This window comes from Emydura macquarii, unplaced genomic scaffold (assembly GCF_026122565.2).
Source record: "Emydura macquarii macquarii isolate MOO-44397 ecotype Brisbane River unplaced genomic scaffold, CSIRO-AGI_Emac_v2 contig_1483, whole genome shotgun sequence".
Classification (NCBI taxonomy): domain Eukaryota; kingdom Metazoa; phylum Chordata; order Testudines; family Chelidae; genus Emydura; species Emydura macquarii.
In genome coordinates, this window is record NW_027131620.1 from 21,955,391 (window position 1) to 21,968,152 (window position 12,762).

Here is a 12,762-nt window from a genome sequence, read left to right on the forward strand (position 1 = left end):
TGTAATGGATGCAGGGCAGGAAGCTCTAGCGATCCTGGCTTGGACCAGGGAGATCTTGCTGCTGTCTGAAATAAGCATGTCTGTGGGACTTGGTGCACTTGGTATTTTCTCTAGTCACCCGTGGGGCTGTTCTCATTTTTGAGGGCTTCATCCAACCTTCTCCTCCCCCAACAATTTATTTTACCGATAACCCAAAAAGTGTTGGGTGAAAATGTACATTTTTGTATAAAATCTGCCTTGCCAGGAGAGCTGCTTTCCACTGAAAAAAAGATATTTTAATGGAGAATTTTCTACCAACTCTCCCCAGGAAGCCGTTGTTTCTGATGGGGGAGATGCAGCCTCTTGAGTTGTGCTTGCAGGTAAACGCACCTTGTTATGCAGATGCCCTCAAATGCTTCCTCTTATTGTGGGATCCCCAGAAGTGTTGGTTTCCAACCAGTGACAGAGAGCACATGGCTCCCTCTTCACCTCCCCACTCAGACCTGGCTGACTTCCCATCCATCCCCCCACCTTCTGCCATGACCAGGTAGCCTACAGTACTCCTGGGAGGCTGAATGTGCTGCCATCGACACTGGTATGGTTGAACACAAACTGAAACCCAGTTTCAGCTAAGACCTTCCGTAAAAACTGAGATCTTAAGTTGCATCCCACGTAGACTGGAGGAAGCTGGCTCCATTTCAAAGCCTCTGAGTCATCGAAAAGCATTTCTGGTTGCAATGGAGAATACAAATGATAGACTCCTGCATAGGTTGTGATTGCAAGGACACAAGAAAATTATGCTGCAGGTCAGCCATATCAGCAGAGCCGGAGAACAGCAAGGGCAGCCTAGCCAGTTCACTTCCAGTGGCAGGGAGATGCTGCTTCCTCAGCCTGCACCCTGTATGGGATGGAACTTCTCCCATTATTGCTCTGGTCGGATCTCTAGATTGCACCATTCATCTCTTAGCCCAAGAAGGGCTTGAGCGGTGGGAGGGGAGGTTTTCTTCCTCATACCCCCACCCAGGTCTTGTGGCTTTGGTTGGGAGAACAAGAACTCGTCCTTGGAGGTTCTGTACTTCATTGTCTGGAGGCCCCCGTTGTCTTCTAACAGCCCAGTGAGATGGGGGGAGGAGTAAGTGGTGCTGCTGGACAGTAAAGAGCATTGTTTTCAGTCATCTGGGCATGCTCTAAATGCTGTCAGGTTCTTCAGCACCTAGGGTCTAGCTGGTGGGCTCTGCAAGATACACTACAACTTAGGAGGTCTATACTGCCTCCTAACTAGCCAGGTGATTCTTTGGTGCTAGTCAAGCAACAAATGCCTCTATAATCTGGAACCTGCTACTGCCCGGTTTCCATTAATACAGGGTGTATAATTCAGTTGTATATCATCTCTTTTGGCCATTCAACAGGCAGCTCTATACCTGTCTCTTAGCCTGGTATGTAACTGACAAGCGATGCTGGTTAAGTAAGGTTTAAGTACCACACTCTGCTAGTGGATGTCGCTGGAGGGGCAGTGCAGGAGCAGGGGCTGCGGAGCGGATCTGCTCATGGCTGCTCTAGTGCCAGCCTCTCGCAGCAGGGGTCACTCTAACAAATGATGCAGAGGATTCAGACCTGGGCCAGCCCCAGCCTCTCAGCAGGGCTGGCTGTGGGGAATGCAGCAAAAATATTGCAGCATGGGAGTCCGGCCTTAAATGCTTCTGCAACGATCGCACCGCACTGGACAGAGGCTAATGCACCAACAGCAGACACCTTGTTTCTGCTGCTTTATTTCTGGAAAAGGCTTATTTCCCCCAAAGTCCCCCCTTTTGCCCCCAGCATCCCGATTGCAAACAGCTGCTGAGAGGTCAGGCAAAGTTGTATCTCTCAGGGTCTGTTCCTTGCCAGACAGGAGGTGTGTGATGGGTCAGGCTGATTGCTGAGTCACTGGGAAGCAGGATGACTCAGGTGCTTTGCCTATGTCCTCCTTGGATGCCAATCTTATAATTAAAAAAATCAGAACACAAACCCAGTCCCCTCTGGCCATTCTGTCGCACAGCCACGTTGGTGTCACCATTTTCCATCTGCCCTATTTCCCATATTCTCCTTTTGAGTGTATCACCACCATCCTGTCTCCCCCCTCCCCAGGACTTTGCTGTAGCTACTTTGATCTTTGGACTGAAATGGGCTCCCCTATCCCTGTAAATTAACCAGCCACTCACCCAGCTGGAAACCCGCCTCTGTGTCATCTCAGATTTGTCCTCCCAAGCTGCGTGACTCCTTCCATCCTCACTGCACTCAAACCATTCATCGTCCTGTCCTTTCCAGAGTGGAGAGGAAAGCTTTTCCCAGGCTTGAGAAAGACTTAGGTCTCCACCTGCTCCCTGAAAAACATGATTCTCCCAGCCCCGTCCCCCAGAGATGGCCTGGGTACATCCCTACCACTGCCTTGGCGCCCTCCTCATCATGGCCTGTTGTGGCAGCAGCTTCCTGCGGTGCCGTTGGTGACTGATTCTCAGCCAGCTGCGTTTACCACGCACAGCACTCTAGCCAGCAGAACAGCTCTCCTGTTCCCAGGGCCCCCACATGGGGAGGGAAGGGTACACTTTACCGGGGCCCAGAGGCCCTGGGGGGCACGGCCCAGGCTGCAGCTTCCATTACCACGAAGAAAATGTTTTTCATGGCTCATGAGATTGTATGTATGGGACGAGGGATTGTGGTATGTGTGTGGGAGGGGGCCCGTGTTACAAGTTTGTACTGGGCCCTGCCTGCTCCCCGCACCCCAGCCTCCTAGTGTTCTCCTTCTCCTGCTCCTCTTCAAAGCAGCAGTGCCGGAGAACGAGCACTGAGCGAGGGAAGGGCCCAGTCCTGTGCGGGGCTGAAAGCCTCTAGAAGTCACTGCGAGTTGAGGATGCTCAGCACCAAGCCAGATCAAGCCCTGTACAAACGACCGTCCCAGGCTAGCCCCAGCCCACCCACTGTCTCCGCTCTCTGCAGTGTCCCCTAGCGACACAGAAGGAGTTTTGAGGCGGCCAAGCACTTCCAATCAGGAATGAAACTCCTCCCCCGCCCCCCCGGAAGTAGGTGAGTGTTTGTACGAGGGAACTGAGTCACCAAAAGGCCCCAGGACTCTTTGGCAAGAAGCTTCGCCCCAGTACCTTGGCCAGTGCCGTTCACAGACCCCTTTCCCATGCTGCTCCAGAGAGACGGCAGCCGCACAGGAGAGGGAAACGGAAGATGTTTCATTTGATTAAAGTGAAAGGTCAAGTCGTGGGGATTATTGACCCGTCTGGCATTCCTAGCCCCTGGCACAGGCTGGCTTGCAGTGTTAGGGTCTCATTTCAAGACAACCTGCCCTGCGGAGACAGCGCTAAATGGGGGTAACTTGAAGTCTTTAAATCATGATTAGAGGACTTCAGTAACTCAGCCAGAGTTTAGGGGCCTATTCCAGGAAAGTGGGTGGGTGAGGCTTTGTGGCCTGCCATGTTCAGCAGGTCTGACTAGATGATCATAATGATCCCTTCTTACCTTAAAGTCTGAGTCTGTGATGCCCCTGCACGAGGTGCACTTTGCCTCCTAGTAGTGGGTAGAAGTAACAAACGCTCGCTCTCCCCTAGAACTTCGCCCCCAGACACACACGGGGAAGAAACCAAACAGGGGCTGAACTGGGGAGGGAGGAAGATATGAATAACATGGTTAATTACCTCTAGCCCATCAGGTGTCAGACCAGTTCTAGCCGGTGCAAGAGCAGTGGGGTCTTTGTCCATCTCCATCTCTCTCCTCCCTTGTTTCTTTCTTACACTCTTTCTGTTGCTTGTTTTGCCTCTTTGCTCCTGTGTCGGGTGTCTCTCACTCCTCTTCTGTTTCTGCATCCTCTCTGCTTTCCTCTCTTTCTCTGCATCTCTCTCTCTCTCCTCACCCATCTGATCCTTTCTTTACCACTCTTCCTTTTTGACTCCATCTGTTTCTCCCTTGGCTCAGAGATGTGGGATGACTCTTTAAGCCCTAGTTGTAAGAAAGCACCCAGGGATTCATTCCTCCTTTCCCGCTCACATGGTTGACTCTTTATTTCATCAGACTTCCCATCTTATTCCAGGCTGCCAGACTCGGGCTTCAGTATAGGAGACGGGGGCAGGTTCTATCATGAAACACTGGGTGGTGGATCCCCACGGCGTGGGGCTCGCCGGGGCCACAATGTACGTGTTTGTTCAACCTTAAGCAATTTTGCAGTCACATGGGGCTCTTGATTGTGTCAGATCTTACATCTGAAGGTGCGGCACCGATCAGCACTCAGATGGGAGACCTCCTAACCAGGTAGTGGGGTTAGTGATTCAGTTGGTGGCTGAACCAGTGTCTGACATAGGATTAGGGGACAGCCTCTCTGGAGGAGACATCAATGACAGAGATGTCAGTCTCTCTTGTTAAGGTTGTGACTAGCCCCATATTATTGAGTCTCATCCTACATTCCTCCCCTCCACACACCCATCTAACCTATCTAAAAATTAAACCAGTCCCTCTGGCGTGTCACCAGGCTCACCCTAAGCAATGGTAGAACAGCTTTGAAAGGTTCGGTTCCAAAGGGAACGAGGTGGTTCGGACCAACCAGGGACCTGCTCAACTGCACTGGCGACCCTGTGTTGCCTGCGATGGGCTGCCCCATTTCCACCAGCTGAGGACAGGCCATGGGGATTAAAAGAACATGGAGGCTTTCAGGGTGTGAAGATGTTGTTGACTTTGTCTTTTCCAGCCCATCATCTCTCCAGAAGGGCTTGGCCTGGAAACTCCATGTCTGCTACCCGATCCCCCAGTTTTACCTTCAGTTCAGCTTCCCCCACCCTGCTCAGGGAGCAGATCCAAAGCCAGTTAAGTAACGGGAAGGCTCCCATTGATCAGTGGGCTTTGGACTCGGCTCTAGGAGTGGGTGAGATGCTTTTGGGAAGGTAGGAGCCCGCTGTCTCAGGCATCACAGCATTGGGGCCTACGCCTGACTGGGGATCTTTCCTGTTTACTTTCTGATGATGTTAACATCCTTCTGCTCTCTTGCTACAAGGCTTTTTGAGGAGAACATCTGGCAGACCTTTCTTCTGCTGAGTCATTCCACCAATTTACAGCTGGCTGAAACCAGTACCTGGCCACTTATGGTCATTACAGATCCAGGGTTCTTTTGCAAGAATCTTAGCCCCAATGTGCTGGCTAAATTTCAGTCTGAGTGCTTACAGTTTACACATCTAAAATTCTTCCTTGGCTTTCAGTTGAATTCAGCATTCTGCTTCACTTCCCATCCTGAACTCTGTGTGGTGATGCTATTGTGTGGCTGTTAAATAGCAACCACGTTCCACTCCAGAGGTGGCTGCATTCCAGTCAAGCAAGTCCCTATGTATACTGGCTGTTCAAGCCTCTGGGGAGAATGACATGATACAAATGTGAAGTCATTATCATTATCATCGCCTCATGATACTTCCAGAGAGCAGTATTCCCACTGCAAGAATGCAATTGACTCCCGTCAGCACCATGTATGCCAGGCTGGGATGAATGTGTCTCAATTCAGCACAATGCTAGCCAGAGAGGGATAACGAGGGCCAGAGCTTTGCTGACATACATGAAATGGCACTCGCTGTGCCTGAGAACTGCAGTGCTCCTAGATGCATTGGAATTCCTGACGACTAAGTGAGGCTCCGAGGGGTGCGTTTACCATATGGATGTGTTCGTTATACAGGAGAACAGAGCCGGGCCTTTGTGAGCCGGAGGTCATGGAAATCGTAGAGGGAAAAGCAGGGAAATCAATGCAGGCTGTGCAGCCACGTTGCTAAACTGAGGCGGAAGTGCAGAGGCAAACTCCACTGCGGAGATGAGCCAGAGACAGAGAGGAACTGATGAGGAATTAATTCCAGCTGCCACCTTTTAAATAGGAGAGGCAGATGGTTTGTGTATTGCATGTATGTGTGTAATATAGAGTGATACAGATCTCTCTAGACTACAGATTATGATGGATCCCATCGCAACACCATAGTTCAAGTTGCATATGTACTATACACAGCCCACGTGAGTGGGTGATACCCATGTGATAAACAGATGTATTGCAGAGCCATGGGATAAATAGCATTGTGCAGGCCCCTTTGACTTTCTCCCTTGCACTTTGCCTACTCCCCCTGGAGCTCATTTCTAGCACTCCAAATCCTTAGACTGCTTCAAACATAAAACTGTTCCATCCACTGCACCCTCCTCTCCCCCGCCCCTCCCAAAAAGCCATTTGTTTATGACCCACATTGGGCACTATACAATCCTGTCCCAGTGACTTGTTGAGGAGCCTGGTCTACACTAAAAGTTAACTTAACCCAGCTACGTCGCTTAGGGGTGTGGATTCTTCCCTGAGCGACATGGTTAAGCTGATTTAACCCCTGTTGTAGACAGTGCTAGGAAGAATTCTTCCATTTATCTAGCTACCGCCTCTCGGGGAGTGGGTTTCCCTAAGACAATGGGAGAATCTCTCCCATCAACATAGGTAGTGTCTATGCTGAAGCTCTATAGTGGTGCAGTTGCAGTTTCACGTGTAGACAGGCCCTTAGTTTCTGCTTTCTCAGGGCTGGAAATCAGAGGAAAGGGGAGATTCTCTGTGGGCTCTGGCCCTGGTGCATTATGGGCTGTTGGCTCTTTACAGCTGTGGCACTGTTGTGTCTGGGAAGTCTGTATTAGCTAATTGTTACAGCTTCCTGATGGTCAAGTTACATGTTCTATCCAGAGGCCTGCATGGTTGGACGGCTAATAATTTAAGGCCCCAGTCTTGCAATCAGAGTCACATGGGTGGACCTTTGTGCCATTGGGAGCCCCATTAGCTTCAGCCGGTTGTGCTTGGCTGTTGCAGTGACAGGATCCGTAGTCTGACAGGCAGCAGCACGCAGAAGAGTCTCAGCAACAACTCTTCACATGCTCTAGAGTTTCCCTGTAGAATGTGTGGTTTTTGCAGCACTCCCGATGGCGTGAAACGGTCTGAAGTTGTCATTGGGTCTTGTGTGAGCTGACCTGCATAACTCATGTGCTGCTCGGGGGTGATGTTGCCTTCTCACATGGTTGCTGGTGAAACCTTTACGTCACAGTGCACTCTCACGGGGTCAGTCCACTCTGTACATGTGTCACGGTTGCTACACCACACAGCAGCTGACCCTGCCTTCGTGCAGCTGCAAAAGTAAAAGGGTGATGCTTAAAGATGCAGTGGTGGGAAAGCACAATTCTGTGTCTTCACCAGGGATGCACATTAATTCAGTGGCTTGTTCTGTTTGTTACACAACTAAGTGTCTCAAAAATACTTATGGGATATGGAAACACAGAATCGTTTCATCAGCCGTTGAAATGCAGTAACAGCTGGGGTGGAACACGGCAACTGTTCAGTGCTGCACAGAAGCAGTTTAGAACAGAAAGTGAGGAACACTAGAGGGATTCTAGCTTAGCGACTTGTAATCACCAAATTGGAATATGGTCGGGGTGCAGGGGTTGATGCCCTTGCTGTAGCGAATGGTGGGCTCTCTGATGACAAAGAGCAGCCAGGGCCCCGATCTGAAAGTTGTGATCTGACATGTTTGCATTGAATGAGGTTTACTGTCCTTCCATGAGACTTTGAAATTCCAGCCCAGCTGCTCTGAGAGGAGCAATGTCAGAGCTGTTAGTTCCTCAGCAGGAGGCCCCTGCTGTATGTGGAACTGCAGGGTGCGAATGTTCTGCTCTTTCTCCCAGCTGATTGACTTACCATCCCTTGGGCCTTCATGGAAAGGCTCAGGGCTAGATCCCACTCTCATTTACGCCGGCAGGAACTCCACCAGCAACAGCACAGTAACTGAGAACCGGATCTGACCCTGTAACTCTTGATATTCCAGGATCCTGTGTTGTTTTCATCGAGTTTCCAGTGCCTGCCTGGGAATGTGATGTGCTGCCATATTACAAAGGCCATTATTTATGCCGTAATTAGCGAGTGACTGGGAAATAACCTCTCTGTCATATTTATGAAGTTACTTACATGCAGTGTGTTCACAGGGATGGAGCAGGCTTGCTAAGGGAGGGGGACTGTGAAAGGCCAGCCACCTGCCCTGCTGCTTCAGAGTCTGCCAGGTGCTGAGGGATGTGCTTCCTGTGTCCGTGAAAAACGCGGATGCAGATGCGCATCCTGCTTTTCATGTTAACCTGCAGGGGCGCTGGGGTGTGGCATGCCATGGGCTTAGCGCAGGGGACTCCTGGGTTTTCTTCCTCGCTCCGCCACTGGCTCCTTGGGCTCTGTCACTGATTTAGGGCCGGATCCTGCCAGCCTTATGTTGATTTATACCCTGTGGATTCCAGGGTGAGTATTTGTGGAGGAAGGCACTACGGAGCATGACTAAAAGCGGTCAGATCCTGGCCCTTACGGTGTGACTATCAGAGCTGCTCAGCATCTTCAGCTCCATTAGGAATTGTGGGTGCTCAGCACCTCTGGAAATCAGGCCCTTCACCCCACTCAATTTTCCTGTTTTATAAAATGGGGATAATGTTATTGACTTTGGAAAGCGCTTTGAGATCCTCGGTTTAAAGGTGTTGTGAATGGGCACAGTGCTATTGCTTGAGATTTTCAGCTGCCTTGGGGAATTAGCCACACAGCTCCCATTAATTATGATTTCCATTATTACCTCCAGGAAAGAGATACACTAAAGAATGAGGTGTACAGTAATCTGGTGCATAATGGCTGCTGTGCTCCACCCCAGAGGTGGCTGCATTTCAGCAGGGGATAATAATAACACCTAGCTTTTACATAGCACTTTTCATCAGTAGATCTCAAAGCAGATTGAACCTTTCTGATATATATTGTCTACAAAGGCTTGGCAGAAATAGAGGTTGGTTTTTGTTAAAAATAATTTAGATGGATATTGATGTTTGTTTTTAAGCCTTTTTTCAATTTTTATCAAATTAAATTTTCAAAGTTGTAGAAAATTATGGGGTAGACGAGACAGTCAGAGGGGTGAGACAATTATTTAATGACAGCAGACCTCGAGATTCAAAAAGTTTCAGCTTTATAATTGTTAATACACACATTATCAACATTACATGTCCAAATATATGAAGTAAATATCCTTAAATCAAACTCTTAAGTTCTCGAACAGCATTTTTCTTACTTTGCCTATGTGTAAATTTTGATTGTCATCAGTGAAAATGTTTTTTGTGTGTACAGTGAAATCGACATTTACTGATCAAAACTGAATTTTTCCAAGCCTATGTATATGGAACATAAAATACTTTGGGATCCTTCAGGAGTGTAGACGCCAGGGAGGAAGATGAGCTATTGAAGCTAAAGGCCAGTGCTGGCACAAGAACAAATGGCGATAAACTGGCCATGAATGAATTTAGGCTGGAAATGAGAAGAAGCTTTCTAATCATCAGAGGAGGGAGGTTCTGGAACAGCCTACCACTCAGAAGCGGGGGTTCCAAACAATCCAACTAGTTTTAAGGTGCAGCTTGATAGATTTATGAACGAGCTTATCTGACTGGGTTGCCTGCAGCAGCAGCAGCAGACTGAACTCAGTGACGAGGGCCCTTCCTGTCCTCTAGCTCTGGATGACATGTGCTTTTTAGGTTGGAGGTATTTGTTGTTTATTCCTTAGAACGGGTTCAAAGCTTGTGGATAAGGTGGAGAAATCCCAGCTTAAATAGGGAGAGAGCCCGTTAAGGCAGGATCTCGGTCACTGGATCGTCAGGGCTGGCGCTGTGCAGCGAAAGGCCACTTTTCCCTTCCTCCAGCGCGTGCGGGGAGGATGGATTCTAGGAGAGCAATCAGCTCTCCTTCCCTGGGGACTGACCTGCAATGAGTCAGATGTTTGCAGGCGAGAGAGGCGGAGGGACAGTGGGCTGAACCCCCAGCGCAGTGCAAAGCAGACCTGCGTACCTTGTGTGAGAGTGAAGCTTTCTGCTCGCCTGCTGGTTTGTCTGAGGAGTGGGGTCCCCAGGAGAGGGCGAGATGACGCTGAGGGTTTTCATGTGAGGAAGTTGGCCTGGCAGTGTGGGAACGGAGCCCAGTTTCCTGCTCTGTGCGCTGAGGTCTGCTGCGACTGCAGTAGGCATCAATCAATGCGTGGGGGTGTTAAAGTTAGAGAAGAGGCTGCTCCGCAAAAAGCAGTGCGGTGTGTTCCCAGCACCAGTCCGGGGGAGAGGAGCAACGCTGCAGGCATGGGGACAGACAGCGCTTCCCAAGGTAGGAGATGCCCAGCAAAAGGGAGTGGTGGGGAGAGAGAGAAAAGGCAAATGCTGGACTTCTTTTAGGCAGCACAAACTCTCCAGCCAGTCGATCCTCTGCGTTGTGGCAGCACCACTTCAGTCCTCCCCAGACCGTCCCCGACAGACAGACATACACAGGGGCTGGGGGTTAGCCAGAGGCTGCCATATGAGGGCAGACACAGTTGTGTCTTTGCATGCAATGCAGTTTCCTGAGCCTCCGCTGCAGCGGGGGCAGAGGCGGTTTTCCCGCTGGTGTTCCGTGTCAGGGAAGGTGCTGCTTTTGGGGCTTGTTTAGCTCACAAGCCCCTGTCGGTCCCTGGGCAGGAGCGGCTGCGGTCGTGTTCCAGGAGCTGGAAGCACATTCAGGCTCACCCCACCGAGGCAGCTGCAATGGCTTTGTCTTGCCGTGGGCCCCGCCGCAGAGCCAATGCATCGCAAGAGAGATTGTCCTGCCCAGTGCAGAGTGACTCTCACGCTGCCTTCGTGTGGGGGAAGGCGCAGGACGGACTGGACTCCAACTCAGGGTTTGGTGGGGACTTTAGGAAGCTTCCCTAACCACCCTGGAGCTGGGCAATTCTCTGCTGGGAACTTGGCATAGGCTATTCCAGGGGGAGGAGGGTGCAGGGTTTGGGGGTTCCAGGGATGGGGTTTCAGACCCTTCGGCTGGACAAGCAGGTAGCTTTCCTTGCATTCCTCCAAGCTGCCTCACGGTGCAGGGCTCCCTTTTGCACCACCTCTGAGGCCTGGTCTGGAACATCTTGTGCTACCAGCCGGGCAGGGCTGGCATGAGTATGAAGGGGGGTAGCTGCAGGGTGACACACTAAGCTGCCTCGCCCTCTTCTCCCCAGCTCGGCTTGGGTCCTGAACACAGCTGCAGACCCAGCCACTGGGACCTTCCTTGCTGCCGGGACGGAGAGCAGTAACCTCGCAAACTCGCTGTTGCTTCTTAAAGGGCCAGCTTTCCGCTGCGGGAAGCTAGTGGTTGTTTCTGAAGCTGGCATGTCGTTGCGTAGATGCTTCCTCCATCGACGGAAGGGGTGTTTTCGTCGCTGTAGGCAATCCCCCTTCCCCGAGCAGCTGTCGTTAGGTTGATAGGAAGGATTCTTCCGTCAACCCAGCCATGTCTACACCTGGACCTCGGTTAGCTTAACTACAGTGCTCACACCCCGAAAAAACGTAGCTATGTCGACTTAAATCTTAAGTGTAGACCAGCCCTGAGAGATTAAAAGGGACTTAACCCTTTCACGGCTGGCTCCCCCACTGTGCCTGCTGCGCTGTTGCCATCCATCAGCATTCCAGGGGGCACCAGGAGCTGCCGGCACTGTCACTGCAGGGGCACACAGCTGCTGTGCGGTGGGTGTGTCAGCATCCTGGTAGATGCACGGTGCCTTGCATGTATCCAGTCCAGATGTCAGCATGACAGGGGTGCCCTGCATGGCCACAGCCAGTCCAGATGGCAGCACGGTGGAGACTTAACAGCAGCCAAATGGTTCTAAGAGATAGCAAGGAGAAGGGGCACAGATTTGTTAGTCATGATGTTGTTCCTGACCATGCACTGGGAAGGTGCAGAATGCACAGCCACATAGGACGTGGGGTTTAGGGAGGGGGTCCCCGCATCCTGTGTCTGGCTAGTTGGCCGGAAAAGACCTGTGCTCAGACTTCTAGCTGGCAGAGCAGGTGCCTGGGAGAGGGAAATTCAGGGGCCAGGAGAGAGAGGGGAGAGAGATTGGGGGAAGGTGAGAATGCTCAAGGGACCAAACAAGGAGAGAGAGGAATTCACAGCCACTTCCTCGCACCCCTTAATGGTACCAGAGAGATATGGAGAGCACAGTCCTGCCCAGATGCCCCACCGATAGGCACACTAGAAGGAGATGCTGCTGAGACATGGGTAAGCACATTAGAGAGGAGACTGGAAGGGGAAGAAAGATGTCTGGAGAAAAGGGAGATGCGGAGAGTGAGAGAGGTATGAGTGGGTGGGGTGGGGGACTGAGCAGAGAAGGAAGAAATTTAGCACAGTGAAGAGAGAGACATTCAAAAATAACCCAGATGAGAGTGAGGGAGTGAGATAGGAAAGGTAAAAATAGAAAGGCTGGATCAGAGAAGAAACTGTCTCTTAAAGGAAGAGGAGAAGGAAAGGGTTCTGGAGGGGAATAGTTACAGTAGACAATTAAAATGTGTGAGAGATGGTGTGAAACCTGTCTGGGGAAGCACGGGTGCTGAGATAATCTGGGAAATGTGAATTCAGGCACTGGAGAGAAAAGGGAGAATGAAGGAAACAAAGAAGAGAGGAAGAGAAAACAAACAAAGAAGCAGACAGGACTAATAGATTATAAGTGGAGCTGCTAGCATTGCATGTAGCTGAGGTTGGCTGACACTTTTCATTATAAGACCCTGTTTTCATTTGCTTATAACTTTGCCAGACTTCGATTATTTGGACTGAAATTTTTCATGCCTGGTGTCTGACTCAGGCTGAATTTTCTGCAAAACCAGCTCAGCTATTTCCAAGAATGAGATGAGGGAAGAACCCATTGTTTTGTTTGCTGTGTTAAAAAAAATGACAACCATTTTGTTGAGAAG

General features: G+C 50.5%; 1 protein-coding gene across 12 annotated transcripts in view; it reads left to right on the top strand.

Annotated features, from left to right (window-relative positions):
- The window catches only part of EPB41L1 (erythrocyte membrane protein band 4.1 like 1), a 154,594-nt gene that overhangs the window by 56,232 nt on the left and 85,600 nt on the right, over nucleotides 1-12,762 (top strand). The window contains exon 1 of one of the 12 annotated variants that reach the window (XM_067554430.1): nucleotides 10,026-10,162. The exons of the other annotated variants lie outside the window; for them this stretch is intronic. The gene's annotated coding sequence lies outside the window, so the exon portion shown is untranslated. Of the gene's footprint in view, nucleotides 1-10,025; nucleotides 10,163-12,762 lie in introns of those variants that run through there. 12 annotated transcript variants of the gene reach the window in all.